This window comes from Octodon degus, unplaced genomic scaffold, assembly GCF_000260255.1.
Source record: "Octodon degus isolate 3935 unplaced genomic scaffold, OctDeg1.0 scaffold00040, whole genome shotgun sequence".
Lineage (NCBI taxonomy): Eukaryota > Metazoa > Chordata > Mammalia > Rodentia > Octodontidae > Octodon > Octodon degus.
In genome coordinates, this window is record NW_004524616.1 from 11020818 (window position 1) to 11043577 (window position 22760).

The 22760-nt window shown below is 39.4% G+C and overlaps 1 protein-coding gene across 1 annotated transcript in view; it reads left to right on the top strand.

The window, feature by feature from the left end:
- Positions 1-22760, top strand: part of March3 (membrane associated ring-CH-type finger 3) — a 167188-nt gene that overhangs the window by 40008 nt on the left and 104420 nt on the right. The gene's annotated exons all lie outside the window — the stretch shown is intronic.

Sequence of the window (22760 nt, forward strand, 5' to 3'; positions counted from 1 at the left end):
AATCTACCTGATGCCTAATCAGGAGCTGAGAATCTTGGTCCCTTTATAGGCATAACATTTGAGGTCTGTCTGAAATGTTTGATAATTTGCCTGAGGTCATATGCCTTAGTCTCAAGCCAACTACAGACTCCAGACCTTCTGAAACTTAGTTCTGTGCTCTTTGTTTTGCATATGTTACAGTATGCTGTACATATCCTTGGGGAACATTTGACAATGAGCATACTTCTATAAATACTACTGCTATTAGATATTCTTGCAGTGGACTCACACAGGGAATTTTCTGCTAATGATTTAAAGCATATCCTTTTTTTATAAGAAGCTAAGTTTCCTTGGACAATTGGTCTACCCTACTGTGTCCCTTGCATGTTGCATACCCAGGGACCAAAACAAGTTATGCATGAAAAATGCGCCCAAGTTAAGTTTCTTTCCAGCCAAAGTGTATATAATCAAAATCAAATGCTACCGTATCTTTTCAGAAACAGAGCCTCCCAATCACTCTGGAAAAGTCATCCACAACAACAACAACAACAACAAAAGTGTACCCCATTATCAATAAAAAAAAAATCAAACTACCAAACATATAATGCACTAATAGCACGTGGAGCTCTGGCCCCTTCTCTCCCTTACCTCCCAAGATAAATCATTTCAAAATCAGGTTATGGTTTAATTAAATAAAGTATCTAGGTGAAAAGTAACAATGCCTAAAGGGAGGGAAAGGCATTATTTCAATATAAGTACAGACTCTGTGTGTGTGTGTGTGTGTGTGTGTGTGTGTGTATGTGTGTGTGTGTGTTTTCTCTCTTGGTTTTAGAACTGCTTCATGTCTTAACCTGACATGGCTTGTATCTGCATGTCCCCTCCATGGCTTCATGCACTCACACGTGGGGCTTTTCAGAAGTGACTGGATCTGGGATGTGTGATAATGGGATTAAGGGCATATGATAACTAAATTAGCATAAATAGTTCAGGGTGTGATAATGGGAAGGTCTACTTTTGGGCGTAGGTGGCACAACCCAAAAGGCTTGTAGCCTGGATGGGATAAAAGGGAAATGATAGCTGGCTGCTGGCTGCTGGCTGCTGGCTGCTGGCTGTTCATTGCCTCCTGTTGGCCACACCATGGACTGTTTCTCCTTTGCAGTGCCTCTCTACCATTCCACCCTGCCACAGAAACAGCAAACTGTAAACTGAAACCTCTACAGACTGTGAGCTGCATAAACGTGCCCTCCTTTAGCTTTGAATGTCAAGTATTTTGTTTCAACAACTAGAAAAACAACTAAGTAAGACATGCATGTTTGAAAAGCTAAGAGTATTCCCTAAAGCAAAGTTTCATCATTTAGGAGTATCCACCATTGTTTATTGTACAGTTAACTTCCCTTGGGAGTTAGTTTTCTCTTTAAACACCCAGATACTCCAACTTTTGATTTTCTAATATTTCATTTTTTTACTATAAGCTCTTAGTATTCAGGTATTTAGAGCACCTTCACACTGAGCTATATCCCCAACTCTTTTTTTAAATTTTGAGACAGGTATTACTTAGTTGCTAAGCAGTTTGGGCTTGCTGGAAGATTTGATTCTCCTGCCTCAACATCCCAGAATGCTGGGATTTTAAGCATACATCACCACGCCCACCCTAGGTTTTCAGTTTTTTTGTATTCTTTTTTGCTCAGTTCAACCTCTGAAACCTTCCTGCCACCCTCACAATGCCTACCTTTCCCTTGGAGTGGGCCCACACTGTCAGCTTAAGTGCCTGACTAATCTTTGCTGCAAATTATGCATTATTCAGACCAGTTTCAGGCCAGGATTCATATTATCCCACTTAGTTTACCAGAAGTTTAGAGGATTAAAAAATCCTTCAAGTATTTCCTGTTATCACTCCTCTTCTTTCAGGGCAGAGACGCATCCTCTGGGCCTGAGGTTCACAGTCTTGCATCTGTGCCTTGACTTCTGGGACCTGTAAGTCTCCAGAAGTGAGAGGCAAATTTATGGGAGTGCCAGTGAATTTTCATGGGGAGCAGCTTTATAGTTTTCCTCAGATCCTAAACGGGACCCATAACCCAAGAATGTTGAAGAGTGCAGCTGGCTCTCAGAGGCCCCACCCTGGGAGCTCATCCTTGCCAGCTCCTCTGTTTCTTCTTGAGGTCCCTGCTAGGCTCAGCATAGACTCTGCAAGTCCTGGAGCTACAGCTTCCTTCCTGCTGATCTTCTGTCAACCTTCCTCACCTGACTGGCAGGGCTGTGCCTCCTGCACACTCTCCATGGGTGTGCCCCCACGCCCCTCACTTACTCTTGTCTGCGTCTCCCTGTCCCGGCATTAAAGGTATTCCTGACCTAATTTCCCAAGCACTGATACCTAAAGTATCACTAGAAATTTTTCTCAGCCCCATGTCCCCTCCTAGGTCCACCTTGTCCATCCCAGAGACACTGTCTTCTGTCAGGTGTAGTGCATTACCTTTGCAGGGACTGGTGTATCTTAAAAGGCTAGTTATCCTAGCATTGTCTTTCCCCTAACCTCTACAATTGTAAGACCCAACATCAGCATTATATATGACCCTTTCACCCCAATCCAATCCACCTGCAAACCATAAATAGATTTTTTTCTGCAAACTGAGTTTTTCCTCTCTTGGCCCCTCTCCCTCTCCGTGTCCTTCTCTCTCTCTCCTTCCTCACTTTCTTCTGTGATAGTAGCTTCCACATCTTCTAATTCCTGAATACTAGAATTAAGGCAGAAACATCCAACACTGATTACACATTAAGAAGATCAAGGAAGGTGGAGATTTTTTTTAAAAAGTGGAACATAGGCTCTCCCACCCCAACCCCATACCCTCACTGGTGTCTTGGCCTCTTTTGGTTTGGGCCTCCTTTGAGAGTATCTTGTGCTCCTCCTGATTTACCTCCTGGGAAGAAGCAGTATGGGCATATTTGTACAGCAAATTCAGGGATCTGGCTCCTTGGCCCTATCAGCCTTAGTAGACTGAGCTCAGCATTATGAATCGTAAGTTGCCAGCACAAGTAGTCTTGGGGCCCCCAGTAAACTATTCCAATCCAAAGTTAGCTCCTCACAAGGTCTGCATTCTGAACTTGCTGACACTTCTGATAGCCTTTGCTGATATTCAAAGGTAAGAATTCGAGCCCTACCTTATTTAGATTCCTGCTCTAAGTCAGAGTCTGAGCTGCTTTCTTGCAGTTTCTGATACATGATCCTGTGCTGAGGAAGTAACTAGCCTGTGGCCTCATAGACTCAGAGCAAAACCTAATCATGGGCAGAGAGCCAGCTAACTCCTGTCTTCAGACAGAAACAGAGGCACCATGGCACTTCCAGACCCCTGGCCCACCTCTTCTTTTTTCCCTCCCTTCCCTTCACTTACATCTCTTCCCTTCCTTCCCCTCCTGCAGCCAACTTTTCAGAGGAAATCACCTGTCCCAACATCAACTGAAAAATAATCAGCGTTCTTGTGAAGCTAAAGCCAACTCCTTTTGGGACCTGTTGGCAGTTAGATAGATGCCATCCAGCTATATGATTCTTCCATATATTTCCTAATCCAGGGCTTCTGCTGCAAAGAGGAGACATATGAATAATGAAAGAGTGGACAACTGACCCCCTGCTACCTCCACATATCTCCTACTTGGAAGAAACTAAACAACATACAATGTTGGGCTGTGGATGTGTGCCTGTGTGAGAGTAGTTGTCAGGTCACCAGTATGTTCAACTAGCTAAGTCATTTCCTTTCACTGAAAGAGTCACACTACTGTGGGTCCTGTGGGACACAAACAGAGCAACTTGTGGTTGTCACCCAGCCATAGTAACAACATGACAAAGACAACCCAGAACAAGGTATCTTTATTTCACCCTACTCCACCCCCCATTTCTAAGTAATTTTTTGTGCCAAGCAGTCTGCTTTGTACTTTACATCTGATTTAACTAATAGAGCATTTCCATGGAGGTCTACTTATCCTTTGTTACAGATGAGAAAATTGAAGTTAGAGAGTTCACATGCCCCAGGTATCTCATCTAGACCTAGGCTGGACACTCAAGAGCTTTCATTTGTCCTACTGCACCATACTGCTATTGCAGCTGTAGACTGTGGGGCTACACCTTAGAATCATTGTAGGGTAGGTAGAGTCTAAAAATTATTAGGTTGGGACTTATGCAGGTGGAGCCTACAGACTCTAGGGCAGAGCCTCAAAGCAAAATATCTTTCACTTCAGCCCTCACGAGACCGCCTGACTCACTGGCAAGCATCTCCAGCCCAGTGTAGGTTCCACCACAACCACTGGCTTCCTTGCTGCCCCATCCTCTCCCCACAAGATAGAAACTTTCATTTGCTACAGTTAATCCAGGGCACAACCATACAGAAGGAGGCTCGGAGCAGGGAATAAGATGAGCAGCCATGTGGAAAGACTGAGCCAGGAAGCGCCACTAAGGATAGGAGGAGAGGCAGGCCAGCAGGTGAGAGAAGTGGTAGAGACAGCATGGAGAAGCATACCAGCACAGTGACAAATGAATCAGAGTTGAGTGATGTAAAAATGGTCAATTCTAGTATTGAGTAGGTTTATATCTGATAAGCTGAACAGCTAATTTGAAGAAAACATCATACAATCTAGCAACCACTGTTGAATTCCCACTACTTTGTTTAATGAAATTTTGTATCATTTCTATTGGGTTTTTATTTTGCTATTTTGTATTCTTCTTAAAAAAGAAAAAAAAAAAGTACTGCCCATGTCCTTGTAGAACATTCAGACAATGGCCTTGTGTTTGTGGCACTTAATTGAAATATATATATATATATATATATATATATATATATCCCTAAAAACCATGCTGAGTGAAAGGAGCCAGGCCACAAGGCCCTGTATTGTATTATACCACTTACATGAAATGTCCAGCACAGGCAGATGTTATAGAAACAGAAAGCACATTAATGCTTCCCAGGGAGTGGTGAATGAGTGTGCAGGCAATGAGGAGACATGGCTATAGGTTCTTTTTAGGGTGATAAAAATGTTTAAAATTCATCATGGTAATGTTTGTACAACTTAGGAATATACTAAAATCCACCTTAATGGGTGAATTATAGAGTGTGCAAATAATATCTCAACTTTAAAGGTAAGGATATATATATATATATATATATATATATATTACGCAAATGTCATTATTTACTTCACTAAAAATAAAAATCCATAGAAAATAATTCCAGATTATATACAGCCCTTATCTCTTGGTATATTTGGGTATGTGACTTCTTATGCAGTGAAAATAGGCCTATTTATTCAGCTCGCCTTTCTAGATTACCTTAACTGTCAGTGAAGAAAACAAAAACCTATGAATTAGGAGGCAAGAGAATTACTACGTGTTTCATTTTAAGACTGTACTTATGAGCCAGAGATAGCTTAGCTGCACAAATGCCTGCCTGGCAAGCACAAGGTTCTCAGTTCTATCCCTGGTACACACAAAAAAATAAAATAAAGGCCATGTTTATTTTCAGGGGGAAAAAACTTTCTTATTTGTTGAATTGTGTGGTCTTTGTGAGAGCCACTTGTTATTTGGCATCTATTTAATGTATAGTTTTTATATACCTATGAATTAAATAATGAGGATCGAAATGGAGAGGTTGAACACTAATCCTTTTTTTTTTTTTTTTTTTTTGCGGAAACGGGGATTGAACTCAGGCCCTTGTGCTTGCCAGGGAAGTGCTTATTCTACTGAGCCATCTCCCTGGCCCCCTTGAACACTAATTCTTATGCACTAAAATATAAACTTTACCTGGGTCAACAGTAATTTATCATTAAAAACACAAAAGTTGAGACAGTAGATCCAGGTTTTATGATCACTCTGTTGTCCTCGTAACACGTAGAAAATGGGTATTGAGTTTGAGTCAACCTGAAGTGCGGAAAAGCACGATGTACCAAGTTAAAATAATGGGAAGGAAAGTGTTAACAATAGCAGAAAATGCTGTTTGGAAACAGTAGATGTTGTGCATGTGTGCATGCGCGCACACGCGCGCACACACACACACACACACACACACACACTCATGGGCACATTCCTAAATAGAGATTCTAAGTACTATCCCAGTCAAGTAAAGTGTGCTCCTCATACAATTAAAAAGAGCATGTCTTGTAGCTCATGAGGAGCTATGTTGCCTTCCAAACAAAATATTCAGTACTGTCCACACTTTTGTATTCTGTTACTGTTGGCTTAGGTATCTAGTGGCATATTTTTGTTACTTAGAGAAAAAATGTTGGGAAATTTCACTGGTACTATGTGGTAGGGTGGAGATTTGATACATGCACAAACAAAAATCTCCCCCCACTAAACACATACCTGGCACCTCCCATTGGAAGAGAAACTATGTTTAGTATTCTTTCCCTAAACATTTCAAGGTCCATTAAGAGTCTACATCCACTTTGCTAACATTTAAAGAAGGTAAAGCTGAAGGACGCTTTCTCCAAATATAACTCTTAGATCTGCAGCAGGAACTGATTCCTATCCATTTTAGAAGTACTGTCTTGCTAGGTTACCCTTTTGCATGGCTTTTTCCATCAAAAATCTCAGAGTCTGTGCCATCCGGGACCTCGGTAGGGGACCTGAGACGTTGTTCATGTGCCAGAATATTTGCACCCTGTATTAAGGCAGATTTATTTGATGTTTTGCACAGCCTTGCTTGAATATGAGGGAAAAGATGTTCTTCCCTGGAAAGAGAGCATCCATTCTGCTGAGAGGTTTCTCTTCCCCACTGGACAGTGACTATCTAGAGTAGTCTGAGAAGTAGTCGCTGTTCACAGCATTAGGCTGATTTGTTGCCCTTCTGAAGCACAAGCAATGTAAGAAGACATGCAGTGGGTTGTAGTTTTTCTGCAAATTCAGCAGAGTGCTGCACACTAACAATCAGCTTGAAGAATGCTGAAGTCAGGTGTCAGAGTGCACCAGGCTGATTTGCTGTGCAGTAGAAAGCTTGACTGGTAGGGCAAGGAGAAAGTCAGACACACTGGACCACCTGCTCTTGATTTCAAGTCTGGGGCTATGGACAGTACATTTCAAATCTATGGTGAGTCAAAAACAATTTTAGCCTCTCTTACAACTGGTTCCAAACCAAAGTGTTTTGTAAAAGTGCTAACAAGTGACAAAAACAGGTATATTAGTTTCACCTAAACTCCAAAACCTTAATCTGCCCGACTGAGCAGAGGATGGCCTGGATATTCCCCAGATGAAATGTACATTGCAGACTTTGGTCCATAGACCCACCCAGCCATGGATAATGTGCTTTATTTTTCTTTCCTGTGTTTTAAAAAAATATTTGAATGAGTTGTCAACATCTAAAGCTCAGGAGACTCACACACAATCTGTTTCAGCTTCCCTGACAATCCCTAAGCTCCAGTTACCCTAGCTTCACATTTCCAAGTGATAATGATGTGGTGAGGCTGAGGACCAAATCTTCCTTCTAGCGTAGGTCCAGGCTCCCACCTGGCTGTCCCAGCTCCCATTCAGTCCTCTTATTTCACTTCCATTCCCTAGGAGCCCTGTGTGAAAGGAAGGTTTTACTGTAATAATTTTTCGTTTGAATGTTTTTATTTTTATTTGATTGTTTTATATGAATAATTTTTTATTTGAGTTGGAGATATCTGAAATGAATTCAACTTAGTAAATAGGATTTTACTTCCAGTTTTAATAAGACATAAAGACTATTTTAAATAGTACAAAGAGATGAGGAAAGGCACAGTTAAGTGAAAGACAAGTAACTCGTTTCTGATATGACTCCCTCCTCCATGCTGCTGATACCCAGTTTTTCTACCTGCCTGACAGAAAGTAAATAACCATCACCTATCATCCACTCACTCGGCAGACTTTAGAAAGAACAGTTGATATCGGGGAGTCACAGTCTTCCACACTTAAGATCTGTGCTTAGGAATTTATTTTCCTCATGTCTACTATTAAGGATCAAAAAAAAAGAAAAACCCTTAGGCTGGGGATGTAACTCAGGGGCACAACGCCTGCCTGGCAAGTTCAAGGTCATGAGTTCAATTCCCAGTGTGAGCACGCATATATATATATACACACACACACATACATACATATACATATATATCTGTGTCTGCTCTATGCTGACTACCCAGTCATTGTGAGTTTGTATTTTTTTTGAAGGTACCAACTACTTGCCAAGCTTTGTTCTAGGCCTTAGAAATATAAAAACATAAGGTCCATGTCCTAAAGAGATTTGGTTTGAGGAAGAAAATTCGGGTGTAGCAAATGGAATCAGCAGCGTAAAAAATAGGTCCTCAAGATGACTGCACTATTTCTGAGACATAAATAGGTTTGTGCAGCCACAGTCTGTTGTAACATTGTATTAAATTAAGGAATATTTTATGTGCAACATACGTTGGAGGTACCAACAGTTTTCTATAATGAGATTGCTTTTACAGGAATTCTGCAGTAGGCTTCTAAACCCAAGGTCATTGAAGTTTGGAAGGTCATCCATTTATAACTGAGTCAGAGCCATATCCCCAGAAAAATGTGTGCACAGGGTGGCTTGGCTGGCATTCCAGGGACTTAGGAGCCTCAAGCCCACCCATGGGGCCTGCTCCATTTAGTTCCTCACTGGGCTGGTCACACAGAAAACTGAAGCAGGTTTCTAGAAGACGACAAAGTCACAGAGAGAAGATGCACAGAGAAACAAAACAGCTCTACATGCAAGGGATGGGCTGAGTTTTATAGAGGTGAAATGGACAGTCAAGGGAGTTTTTAATGAGAAAATAGGGGTTTTTTTCTTTTTTCCAAATAAAGTAAATAATCCTGTGATACCTATTGTAGTGAAAGCTATCACCTGGTATATCTAACAAGTGTGTATTTGTGGCCACTGTGACACATGTAAAGTTCTGGAATTATCTCCTGTCTTGTGACCCTCAACTTTTTTCATATGTTACCATGTGAATATAAGGAACTTTAATATTTATTAAGCCAGATCATTGCTTTTGCATTGGGCTAGCTTTGACTTGTTGCTCTTTTCCCTGTACTCTAGTCTTTTCTCAGTCTTTAGTCTCCACGTACCAAAATTGAAAACTGATTCTACATCAGATTGGGTTATCTGTGATGAACCATATGGAGCTGGGCTTTCTCCAGCCAGTCTTTCTCCTTGACCCTCTCTGACCTTTAGGTTGGCTGCAACACTTGTTCACATTCCCTTCAAAACAAGCCCAATTCTAAAGTATTAAGAAATGAGATAGGTTTTACTGAGAGTTTGGGAGGCAGAGTGAAACAACTTAACACATATGCTAAAGCATTACATTCCACACTGTTCAGCTGTCAAAGACCAGCCCCCTCATCTTTCTCCTTCACTCGTCCCCCTCCCTGCAGTTTCGCTCTGCAGCATGTACCCTCTAACTCAGAGAAGTTGGCTCTCTCGGCTCCTCACTCTTGGTCCCTTGTACCTGTTTAGCTCCTGACCCTGTGGATGGTGAGAGAGCGTCTGTGTTGAGGGCAATTTTATTAGCACCCTCCAAAACACAACAAGCCCTCCTTAATATTTGTGACATTTGTGGTAGATTTTAGAAGAGGTTTAAGTAAAAAAATATATCAACTCCTGCCCCCAGATGTCTTTGTTCTTCACCAGATGCACTGAAGGCCACCCTAACGCTAAGGCCTGTGAATTATCTTCACTTTTTGAATGACTGCATAGTGTTCCCTTGAATACATGCAACCTGATGTGGTAGCCATTCCTGGACTTACTTTATTTTCGTTATAAAGAATGACGTATTCAAACAGATCCTATACATTTATGTGAGCAGGACTGGAGTTTAACTTTCTTGAATTGATATTTCTGTGTCATGAATGTGTACATTATAACATTATTAGATATTGGTCTCTAGAAGTTTGTGTTTCAGACAACTGTGTAAAAGAAATACTGTTTCAGTTTACCATGAACTTCCTTGTTTTGTATGTTTGTTTATTCATACCCCATCCTGATTCAGAGGGCTTAAGGTGGTGGGCAAGGAAATAGAAATTAAAGGTAGATGAGAAGTAAAAGCAAAAACAAAATAAAAGGCATAATAGACTAGTGATCAAGATCATTTTAGCAGTAAATTCAGGCTCATTCTGTGCCATAGGCAAACTTTTTGCTGGTACTAAGTTTTCTGGCACCCAAAATAAAGAGGGGAAGCTTTTTATAGCACGTAAAAACAGAGCCATTCTTGGGACCTCGTAAGAAGGACACTGTAGGGTGACAGTGTTCTCAGCAGTGTAACTTACCTTGATCTGCACCACAACCCCTTGTCTGCCCATGTGCTTCAAACCCTAAACATGTGTTCCAAGAATGGGGTTCTGTCTTCAGTCACACACACACTGATTGTCTGGGGTGGGGAGCTCTCTGGCCAAGATTGATAAACCACTCCCTGCCTCCTAGTGTGGCCAGATAGCAAGACAGGGCAAGCATCATCATTTACATATGTAGACCTTTTTTCCTAAAAGCTCCAAAGAGTTGCCTTGGTAGATGGGACCAGAACCAAACTGGGATCCACAGATAGAGACCGGATCAGGACAACACTCCCAGGTGGGCTGCTTGCCTGCCGGGTGAGTGGGTGGAGTGCCAGAGGGATGTGTTCATCCTGCTGCCCAGGGTCTCAGGCATGCACCCCTGAAGGGGTGAGAAGCCAGGAGCCAGCTGTGCAGCTTTATATGCCTGAGAGTGAGTTCCCAAAGAAGTATGGGGCCTTTTAGCTCCTGACCCCAGAGGAAGAATGTGGGAAGCCAGAGTGAGCCAAGCAGGATCAAGAAACTTAGCTAATCAGCTGCCACAAGTGTGGCATGGGCAGGGTGTAATTAGAGCGTGGAAGGTGGCCTCGACAGATAGACAGGAAATAGAAAGGGGCTCAGCTACACACAGGGGCTGAGTGTTGTGGCAGAGGGTCAGATGACTCTGCAAGGAAGCCAAGCTTGCCCAAAGCAGGAATGTAGAGTGGGAGACTAAGCAGAGAAACTGAGACAGTCCGACTTGGACCTGGGTTAGGACTGGGAACATTCGGAGCAACACTGGTTCATTCATGGGAGACCCTGTCTCCAGATTCCACTGAGCTGTGTATAATTCTGTCCTCAAGGTTCTCTGCACTGCTATACTTAGTGTGTCTTTTAAAATTCATCATAAATTGAGGGAGGGAAGGTAAGAACAAGGTGGTAATACAGAATACAGAAGGTAAATATCCCCCTTTGTCATTGCCTGGATAATAGCAGGGAAAATTATCCCAAAATAGGAAAAGAAGGTGGAAGCCTGATTGAATGATCTTTTCTTGAGCATCACTCTGGGAAGTGGGAGAGACACAAGGATGAAAAAGCAGCAGGCAGCTATAAAGGAGTAAAAGCAACCAGGAGAGTCATGGGGACAGACCTGCTGGGATCATGGCATGGGAAGGGGAGAAAAATGAGGCTGCTTCTAGTAGAGATTAATATATTCAGAGGGCTTTTCATTTCCTTGATTCCTTTGGGTACATTCTTGTGATGGTTGAAGTTTTTAATCACCATAGATATAAAACCCAGTACAGTGCTGGCTTTTGGCTTCTCCCACATAGAACCTGGCCCACTACTTAAAACCCTGCTGTCATTCATATCAGTGGGCCAACAGATCCTGCTTCTGCTGTTCCTGAAAGAAGGCATCCTCATCCCTGCATCCTGCTTCTCTCCAGGATGGCAATGACAAGCTTCATAATGCATTGGTAGAATGTGGCTGCAGAGAGCACAGGAGTACAACTTTAAAAATAATTAGAACTTACTTATAGAAAACATGGAATGTAATAGTAAAATTTCAACATTAAAATGTCATGCTGTACTTCAAGATAGATGGGATGAATGTTAGCCAGATGAGTCCAGCTGCTGCATGAAAGTCACATAGCTTTTCAGGCTTTTAAGTCATAGGTAAAATTAATTTATTATAAAATAAATGTTCATAGCACAGTATGTAAGAAAAGAAAGAAAGAAAGAAAGAAAGAAAGAAAGAAAGAAAGAAAGAAAGAACGAAAAGAACCTTAATGTGAACAAAGAGGCCATTTTCTAAACGGCAGTCTCCATAACTTTAGTGGGCGAGTCTGAGATCTTGACCAAGACCCCCTGAAATCTGTTTTAAAGTGAGTTCATCAGATGAGCAGTGTGCCCAGGTCCTACCTTTGATCAGCATAATGATCTTAATTTCAAAACTTCCAAGTGAGTTTCTTAGTCGTTCCCTTGGTAACAGACGAGCTGAACAAAACACAAGGGCAGTAGTGTTATGGAAAGAATATTTGTTTTGTCTCTGCCTCTGGTTATCCAGAGAACAAGCCAAAATATAGAGAAAGCAGAAGGTTTCTTTGGTGAAAGAAGAAGAGTCAGAGCATACTGGTGAGGCTTCTCCCTTCTACTGTGGTTTTCTCCATGACCCAGCCCACCATTAGGTACAGCTCAACTGGGGACAGATGGGACCCAGGGGCCTGGACATCATTCCTAGCCATCAGACCCTCTTGGCCAGGAAGAATTATTCTTCACTAAGTGTATTCTGAGCTCCTTGCTTTGAAAATTAATAACTTTTGCTTAGTATTACAAATTATGTATTTCTGTATTAATACCCTTCAGCCTCCAAATCATATATGTATTTGGCAGTAGGGAAGATTGAACCCAGGGCCTTAATCCTTAGTGTTTTTAAATAGTATCCTTTTCTGCCTTCACCTTAGGCAATTTGTGTAGTAATGAACTAAAAAGAAGTATATATGCTCCGACACAGATAGTTCATGGTTCTATAATTGTTCAGGAGTAATCCATACATATTTTTACAAATATTTTAGCAAAAGAAACATGAGAGGTTTGTTCTAAACTCTCTGTCCCCTTCTCTACTCCTAGGACTGTGTGCCTCAGCATTGAACTAGGTGTGACATGAGTCAAGAGCAGTATGGCTTGTTCTGCCTGGCAGGAGACCACAAGAGGTGTAATTCCATGGGTTGTGCTTGGAAGTGGACTGCAGGCTGCTGCAGAACGTGTTTACTGGGCTAGTGTGAGCCAGCACACAAGCATGTGGGCATAGGATGGGTGTGTGGGTGCAAAACAGTGGCCCAGTAGAACTATGCAGGTCAAGTTTTGAAACAGCAACTAGATTGCCTGGCAAGCGCAGGGTCCTGAGTTCAATCCCTGGTACTGAAAAAAGAAAGAAAGAAAGAAAGAAAGAAAGAAAGAAAGAAAGAAAGAAAGAAAGAAAGAAAGAAAAGAAAAGAAAAGAAACAGCAACCAGAATTCTTTACAAGGGCATTTGGAATTCATGGAGAGATTGGTTTTGTTTTAAACTATGTTTATTTTGCACTGGTAGAAAACAGTGAATATTGATTACACTTTTATTCTAAGTTGAGTGCTTCTCAAGGGGGACATCTGCCATGTCACTTTCCAGGGAGGTGATTTAGGTTCTGTAGCCAGGGTATATGGCAAAAATAACTAAAGAACATGAAAAAAAAATACTGAAGTTATAAGTCAGAATCAAAAGTGAGACTATGAGGCTGTGAACAGAGAGCATTTGCCTGCAAGGCAAGAAGGAGAGAGTATTTTAAAATTCATAAGTTATCATGTGACATAGAGAAATAGATACATAATTTTGGTGGGATATGGAATGAGATTTTTATTTATAAATTATGCAGAAAAAATTTCCTCCCATTGCTAGAGGAATTGATACTGATTATGTAATAATTGGCCAGGGGGTGGGGTGGATTTTTTACATCCTTACTCAATATCTAGACATTGGACCTCTTACCCCTCAAGATCCCGATGCTTCATTCTCCATCTAGACTAGAGGCCAGTGAGCATAGACTCAAGCATGTAGCTGCAAGAGCCTGTCCCTCACTTCCCTTAGCTTCTGACAGCAACCGTGCAAAGTGAAACCTGGACTCTAAGTGATGGTGGTAGGGCAGCTCTGGGTGGGAAGGATATGCTGATGGCCCTCAGTTAATGAATGGCATCAACACTTCATGTTGAATGGCACACAGCAAGCGTGGGTGAGACCAGCAGGAAGAGAAGAGAAAGATCGTATCTTGTTAATTGCCCTAATTTCACCTCCTCCCTTATAACTACGCATGACTTGTAACACATAACCTCCTTTAATTTCACCACACTACCTCTCCCAGAGAGGACACACAGTAGTAATTATAAATGGTGATTATGAATGAAGAGAGATTTTGCTCCTACATCTTGCTATCATTTCCTTTCTGAAATTTAGGGGAAGCTGATATGATACTGACTTCTTGGGTTTCAGGGGTAACTTTCTGAGTTAGAATTTTTTTCCTCTTAGTCATTTAATTTTAAGCAGTCAAGCTCTGTATTCCAAACAGAGTACAAATCCTATCCATTGTATTTCCAACTGTATATTATAAATGTTGGACTCTACAAAAGCAGCAACAGTAATGGTGTAACTGGTGGGAATAATGAAAGCTTTTGGTCTGGGAAAAGTAAAAATGAAAAGACCTGTTCAGAATTGCAGATCTGAGGAATCTGGCAGTTTTCCCTCATATTTTTCAGTGATAGACAAATTGTTAGTTACCACATATATAATTTATTAGTAATTGCTCTAATTTACCTCCTCAGTTTCTAAGTTGCCAGTTCACTGAGATCAACTATTCTGTACCAATAAAATAGGACCCATATGGTAATTTAATGAAGTAGCTAGCCAGTCAAGACGATTTCTGTGCAAATGCAGTTATTTGCCATTGTAATTTAGAAAACTGGGGGAGGAACAACCATGTCCAATTTTGTAGAAGCCCAGTGACTAGTATCACTCACTAGAATTAAAATGCTACACATGTATTTTCCTGTGGTGGACATATGGGTACTAAGATAACTAGCCTTTCTTTCGGTTATGTTGCAGTCTATTTTCAAGAAAACACTTCTCCTTTGGAGTGTTGTGAGCACTGCCTGTTGATGGACCCTAAGCCCTCCCATGAGGTCTGGGAGGCAGCAAAAGAAGGAAGAGCAGAGCTGGAGACGTGACATAGGTGGATGTGTTATAGGGAGATTGGCTACAGGGTTGGCATAGAAACTTGTATTTTCTTTTTAAAGCAAATATTCTACTTTTTTCCAAACATAATTGTCTTCAGATATAGCTATAAAAGTGTAAATGCAAAAATGACTTACTGTGGCTAACCTATTAGTGTTCTCTCTATTCTTGAAATTTCTTAATTTACCAAGAAAAACAAATTTTCTGCTTATCTTTGTTATTGAGGAGCTCCACAAGCTGTGATCTCATTCTGCCTCATGTGACATCAGCAACACTGTACATTCCCTTCTGCTTGCCCAGCTCTGCTGTTGCTGATTTTGTCAGAGTCAGGAAGATACTTTTTTCCCCATTCTCCTCCCCTCCCTTCAACTCTTTTCCCTTCTTTATTTATAATAGTTTCGTTTCTATGTTTTTCTTATATATTTTCCTTGTCCCTTCTTTCCTTCTCCCCTCCCCCTTCTCTTGTTTCCCTTTTCATTTGAACATTTTCTTCACATTTCCAAATATCTATTATATATTTTGGTCCTTACTTAACAATTTTGATTTTTCTTTTTCAAATCAAATTGGTAGGACAGTTTCAATAATTAACACACTGCATACATTCTTCTTAGTGGTTAATTGCTGTACAAGATGTGGACTTGATTTTTCACATCAGAAAAACCATGAAATATTTGAACATGTGTGTCAAATTATTTCACTTAAGGGACATTCATTTAGCTATAAATATCTCAAGCTTCTCCTTTATTGCAAAGTAGTACTTTTTGTATATTTTTTTTTTAAAACATACCTTTATCCATTCATCGGTTGATAGGCATTTGGGGTGTTTCCAAGATTTAGCTATTACATCCTGTGTTGCTATAAACATGGGTGTGCATAGATCACTGTGGTATGTTGTTTTTAATTCTTCTGGGAGGATGCCTATAAGGGGAATAGCCGAGTCTAATGGAACCTCTACTCCTAGTTTTCTGAGGATTCTCCACACTGATTTCCACAGTGGTTGCCAGTATACACTCCCACCAACAGTGGAAAAGGATTCCTTTTCTCCGCACAACTTCACTGCATTTGTAATTGGTTGGTTTCTTGATAACAGTCATTCTTTCCAAGATGAGTTGGCATCTTAGTGTTGTTTTAATTTGAATTTTTGAATGACTAGTGATGCAGAACATTTTTCATGTATTTATTTGCTCTTCCTACTGTTCACCTGAGAAGTGTGTACTCATTTGAGATGTTCATTTTTGGATTGGATCTTTAAATCTGAGGGGCCCAATTTTTGAGTTCTTTATTCTAGATATTAGTCCTTTGTTTGAGGAACAGCAGGCAACTTTTCCCCCCACACCATAGGTTATCCCTTTACCCTATTGGTTTCTTCCATGCAAAAGCTTTTTAATAAGATGAGATCCCAGTTGTCAATTCCTTGTGATAGTTCCTGTGTGAATGGGGCTTTGTTCATAAAGTCTTTGCCTATACCAGAGTCTTCAAGAGTTCTGCCTGCTCTTTTGGAAGACTTAGTGTTTCTGTTTTAATATTAGATTTTTTGATTCACTTGAGGAACACACTTAATATTTAGTTTTCATGGTCTTAACATTTAAGTTCATGGTCGTGGAAATGGTGGAAAGTAGGAAAATAAAGCTTGTAGCTGACTGTTGAGAAAATTGGACAAAGAAGTGACATAATGAATGGGGATTGCTCTCAGCATTTTTGGAAAGTCACCGTTGCCCAACTCAGCTGGCAACCACCCTGGAGCTGATAAAATTCCTTTGCAGTTCATCAGAATTTAACTTTGGCTCAATCTGTCAAAGTCACAACCACAGGTCTCAAGAGTACTGTTTGGCGACAGGTCAAATACATTATTGCAAGTATAATAGATACTTCTGAGTAGTGTTCTGATCCACAGCTGATGTTCACATGTATTATAGCAAGATCAAATACAAAAGTGGAAACAAGTCCTTTAGATAATATCATAATAATTTTATTGAAATCAAGATACTTTCTTAATTGATCATATAATATTTGGGAAAAGACCATAATCCTGTAAACTTAAATGTTACCATCATTGATTGGGAATTTTAGCCAAATTTGGAAACCTTACTTACCACCTGTTGACTCCCTTATTAGTGTATTCTTCACCAAGCAAGATCACCATTAGAGTTTCCTGCCTAATGCTTGCTTTTTGTGCAGTCAGCATTAAGGCAGAATAGGCAGTCCATGTGTATATCTCAAGTAGTGTTGCTCAGAGCGTGGTCACAGTGCCAGCATCACCTGGAATGGATCAGAGATACAACTTTACCAGCCTTCCATAGCAGACTCTCTTGGAATGGGACCCAAGAATCTGAGTTTTTTGATCAATAAATATATGAAAAAATGTTCAAAATCACTAGCCATTCAAGAAATACAAATTAGGGGCCAGAGATATAGCTCAGAAGCACAAATGCCTGCCTCACGAGTGCAAGGTCCTGAATTTGATTCCCAATACAAAGAAAGAAAGAAAAGAAAAGAAAAGAAAAGAAAAGAAAATTAAAGCAACACTGAGATTCCATCTCACCCCAGAAATAATGACTATCATCAAGAAATGACAAGACTGTGGGGATAAAAAAAGAAAGAAAGAAAGAAAGAAAGACTGTGGAAAAGAAGGAGCCCTTGTCCACTGTTGAACCTGTAAGCTAATACCACCACTATGGATATCAGTATGGAAATTCCTCAAAAAATTAAGCTGGTGATAGGGAAAGGGGAAATGGGGAAAGGAAAAAAACAGAGTATGTATATACAAGATAGGTAAGATTGTTATACAGCTAATTTCTCTAGTTCATTAAAAAGGAAGTCTTGTATTGTATTGCCAAAATAGCACACATATCTTCTACTCTGAATAACTACTATGAAGACAACAATACACTATCTCCCCACTATTGTAACTATCCTAATAACTTGTTTTGAAACTCAGTTTCATTGTTTTGTTTTTAAGGAAAGAACAACTGAGATGGGGGAAAGGAGGAAAGGAAGGGATTTATTAAAAAGAACAATTATTGTTTAATTATTTGATCAATCTTGCATTAATATACCTGGTAATCTGAGCAACTTCACTGAAGTTAACAATATGTAATATAAAAACCTTTGTTAATTTCCTATCATATTATTTTGAAATCTTGTAACATTTTTACTGTTTTTGTCTTTGTTGTTTTCTCTTTAAAATAAATAAAAAGAAAATGTGATATTTATGCACAATAGAGTACTCTCTTGCCACAAAAAAGGATAAATATGAGTCATCTTTAGAAAAATGGTTGTACGTACAGACCATTGTGTTAAGTGAAGTAACTCAGACACACAAGCTTAACTATCACATCATTTCTCTTATGTGAAAAACTCTCTGTATAAAATGTGAAATAAAAGATAGATAATAGGCAAAAGAGAGAAAGAAAAAAGGTATTGTAGTCCAATTTGGTATATCTAAAAGTATAACTTGATTTAGTACAGTTGTCTTCCATGTTTTATGTTCTTCGGCCTATTAGTCTGGATTTTGATCTGTTTATATGGTGATTAACTTTATAAGGTCTTAAAAGATTAATAAATGAATCTGATACTGGAAAAACAATAAAGGGGGAATAGAAATATGTTATATACATATGCCAATTCCCTACCGTGAATGTAATCAGTATGTACTGCAAAGATGTACTAATAAAAGGAAACAAAAGTAAAAAAGAATCTGAATTTTTACAAATTCTCAAACTGGTTCTGATGCTTACTCAACTTTGGGAGCCAGTGGCCTCTGCATCTCTAAAACAGATTGTTAACCATGTAATTAATGGTTGCTTGGTGTACCTGGTCTTCTTTCTTTCTCCTGATGAAAACAAATATGGCCATGCCTGTTATCCTTTCTTGATTGAAAGCTAGGTCCAAGGTGCTGATTTTTGTTTCCCTTTCACCAAAACATTTCCCAATACCTGGATTAGAACTGTGGAAACCATACATTAAAATGTCCTTAGATAAAAGTCTATATTTTTTAAACCTAGAACTGTGAGGACTAATCTGTTTTGTTGGTATTATGAGCTGACCACATACTGGGATAGTAATATACAGTTTTGTAGACTCAGCTATGACATCGCAGCTATCTGCCATATAGGAAAAATGAGCAACAACAAACAGCAAGTACACCAAAAGTGGCCTCAGCTCAGTAGAAATACATGTTACAAAACAGCACCAAAGCTCATACTTTTTTCCTAAACTCTGGGAGACTGTTAAAATATACTAATTCTTACTTTACAAAAGTAATTTTACCCTTGAAGTATGTCAGAAGTCTTAAATATTCATGTGCATAAGATGTAAATGTGAGAGCTAAAACTAACATGCTTGGAAGCAATCACAGGTGTAAATCTTTGTGATCTTGAATTAGGCAACAGTTTCTTAGACATGTTACCTAGCATGGAAGCAATAAAAGAAAAAACAATAAAATTTTGTGCTTCAAAAAACACTATCAAGAAGAAAAGTAGGGGCTGGTGTACCTGGTCTTCTTTCTTTCTCCTGATGAAAACAAATATGGCCATGCCTGTTATCCTTTCTTGATTGAAAGCTGGGTCCAAGGTGCTGATTTTTGTTTCCCTTTCACCACAACATCTAAGCACCTGCCTGGTAAGCGCAAGGACCTAAGTTTGATCTGTAATACAGCATGCTGTGCCAGCCCTGGAATCATGGGAGCACTGTGCCATCCACTGAAACTAGGCATGGTGGTACACACGTGTAATCCCAGTGCTGGGAAGGCTGAGACAGGAGGATCACTACGAGTCCAAGCTGTTTAGTGAGACTATGTACCAAATAAACAAATAAATAAATAAAAGGTTTTTTTAAATGAGAAGTACATGCATACCACATTGGTTGGAAGAAAATATTTGCATATCATTTAGCTGGAAAGAATCAAGTAAGAGAAGCTCTTACAACTCAACAGTTAAAAAGCAAAGTCCAACTAAATACTTGAAAAAATTTCAAAAGACATTTCTCCAAAAATATAGATACTCAATATCATATGTAAAGATACTCCGCTTCATTAGTCATTAGGCAAATGCAAATTAAAACCACGAGGAGAAGCTGCTTCATATCCACTAAAATGACTGGAGTGAAAAGGATGAACAAGTGTTGATGAGAACTTAGAGAAATTGGAACACTCATGTATTGGTGAAAATGTAAAGTACCATAACTAGCTTGGAAAGCAGTTGGGCAGTTCCTCAAAAAGCTGAACAATGATGAATTTGTGACCCAGCAATTTCATTGAAATTAAAAGGTATATACCCAGTAGAAATGAAAACATCTTCCTATCAAAACTTGTACATGGACATTCATAGCAGCATTATTCATAATAGCGAAAAAGTGAAGACAACCCACCTGTCCAACTGATGAATGGAAAAATACAATGTAATGTATTTCTACAGTGGGGTATTACTTTTTCATAAAAGACATAGAGAGCTGATACACAGTATAGCGTGGATGGACTCTAAAACAATTATGCTGAGGAAAAGAAACAGGACAGTAAAGGCCATGATTGCATTTACAAGAAATGTCCAAAGAAGGCAAAGTCATAAAGACAGAAAAGTCGGCTAATGGCTGCAGGGGTCTGGTGGAAATAAACAACGAGTGGCTGCTAATATTGATCATTTCTTGAAAATAAATAAAGGTGATTATTGCACAACATTGTGAAATGCTAAAAATCACTGTTACAGTATTAATATATATCTTATTGTTTAAAAATATGCATCATGTTAGATCTGTATTTGGGGGTCATAGTTTGCCAACACTAATTTGAAATTTTAAAAAGTCAGGACAGATAGATAAAAAAGATGAACAAGCATGTAATTCTTGTTCATATTTTTTCTACTTTTGGTATATCTAGGCATACAGAAACATTTCTATAATTTTAAAATGATGTATATTGAGTTAGCTATTAGAATCACCAAGGCATCTGTTATTCTAACAAGTTTCCAGTCAATTCTTTTGAAATCAGTCAATTGCTAGTTTGAAAATCAATAAAGTCATTGACCACTGCTCTATGTGTGATTCTGTCAGCATGATTATCTAGCAGATTGGAGGAAAGGAGATCAGCTCCAGCAAGAAGGCAAATAGGCAATAGCTGGGAAGAGGCTGCTGACAGCTCAAAAACTTAAGAAGTCCACTATTCTGAGGCCATTTAGCTTAAAAGCGCACAACCTTCTGTGCCATATCATATCCATGATGATGAGCCAGTGCTGTACAGAGAGGATTAAATTAAGTCAGGACTGTTACTTAAAATGTGTGATGGCAGATAATAATTTTAAAAAATATTTAGGAAACCTGAAGCCAGATATAACCTTAAATAGTTTTGGGTTTTTTTTTTTTTTTAACCTTTTTTTTTTCGGAACCAGGGATTGAACTCAGACCCTTGCACTTGCCAGGGAAGCACTTATTCCACTGAGCCATCTCCCCAGCCATGTAGTATTTATGAACTCTGTACATATTAATACATGGAAAGAGGGCAAGGTTTAGCCAAGATGAAGCTATGTGCTCTTCTTTCAAGGAGAGTCTTCCAGGTGGTCCTCCACAACACGGAAGGTCTACATAAATATAAGGCATGGAAAAATTTTCTTTGTGCTAATTTTTAAGGCAAGGTTATGAACTTCTAATGGGTACTCTAATACATTGCTGGTGGAAGTATAAAATATTTTAACAACTGGGAAAAATTTTTGTCTTTTTCTTACAAAGTTAAACATATATTTAACATGTGATCTAGCACTAGGTATTCATCCAAGGGAAATGAAAACATGTGCCCATACAAGACGTACGTACATATTTTTATTCATACAAACAGAAGCAACAGGTAAATGGATAAATAATTTATGGTATATTCATGTAGTGGCCCCCTGCTCAGTGGTAAAATAGAAGGAAATGCTAAGATCATGCAACAACATGAAGGTACCGCATAGATGTGCTGGAACAAAGACGCTAGACACAAGCATATACAGCCTGTTTATATGAAATTCTTGAGGCAAAACTAATCAATGATGACAGGAGTCACATCAGTGACTTCTTGGGGCAAAATGGGTGTTGGGTTGGGGAACTAGCTAAAAAGAAGCATAGAATTCTGGAGAGGTGAAAATGCTCTCTATATTAATTGGGATAGTTTCTGTAAAAGTTAATACATTTGTCAAAAGCATAAACTGGTATACCTAAAATATTTTGTTACATGTAAGTTATACCTGAATAAAGTTGATTTTAAAAGGTTTGTAGCTTGGAAGAAGATATGCATTTTAAAAAAACCGAGGATTGAACTCAGGACTTTGCACTTGCCATCTTAGATTTTCTTCCTCAAAATGTTTCCTGAATCTAATATTTATTATATGTTTATTTATTTGTTTATTTCTTTATTGGTATGTTAGTACAGGGTCTACAGGGTCTCTTTATGTAGATCGGACTTGTAGTGATCCACCTGTGTTCAACCTTTCAAGAGCTAGGATTACAAGCGTGTGTGACTTTTCTTTATCCCTTCAGTTGACTTTGAGCAATGCAAATCAATGTAGCTGAGGTGCTGATGTGTGGTCTTTGAAGACAGATCAGTGTTCCCCTGTCCCATAGCTTCCAAAAACATGTGTGAGCAGAGCAAGTAGGAGGGAGAGCCATGCTCCACACTGTTGGGTGGGATCCAGCCTCGAGGTAAGAGGCAATGATTTGCCAGGGCATAGAAAATTATTCATCAGAGCTGAGGCACCAACTCCAAAGCATTATGCACTACTTCATTGTGTTGTGCAGATTACTCCTTCTGCATCG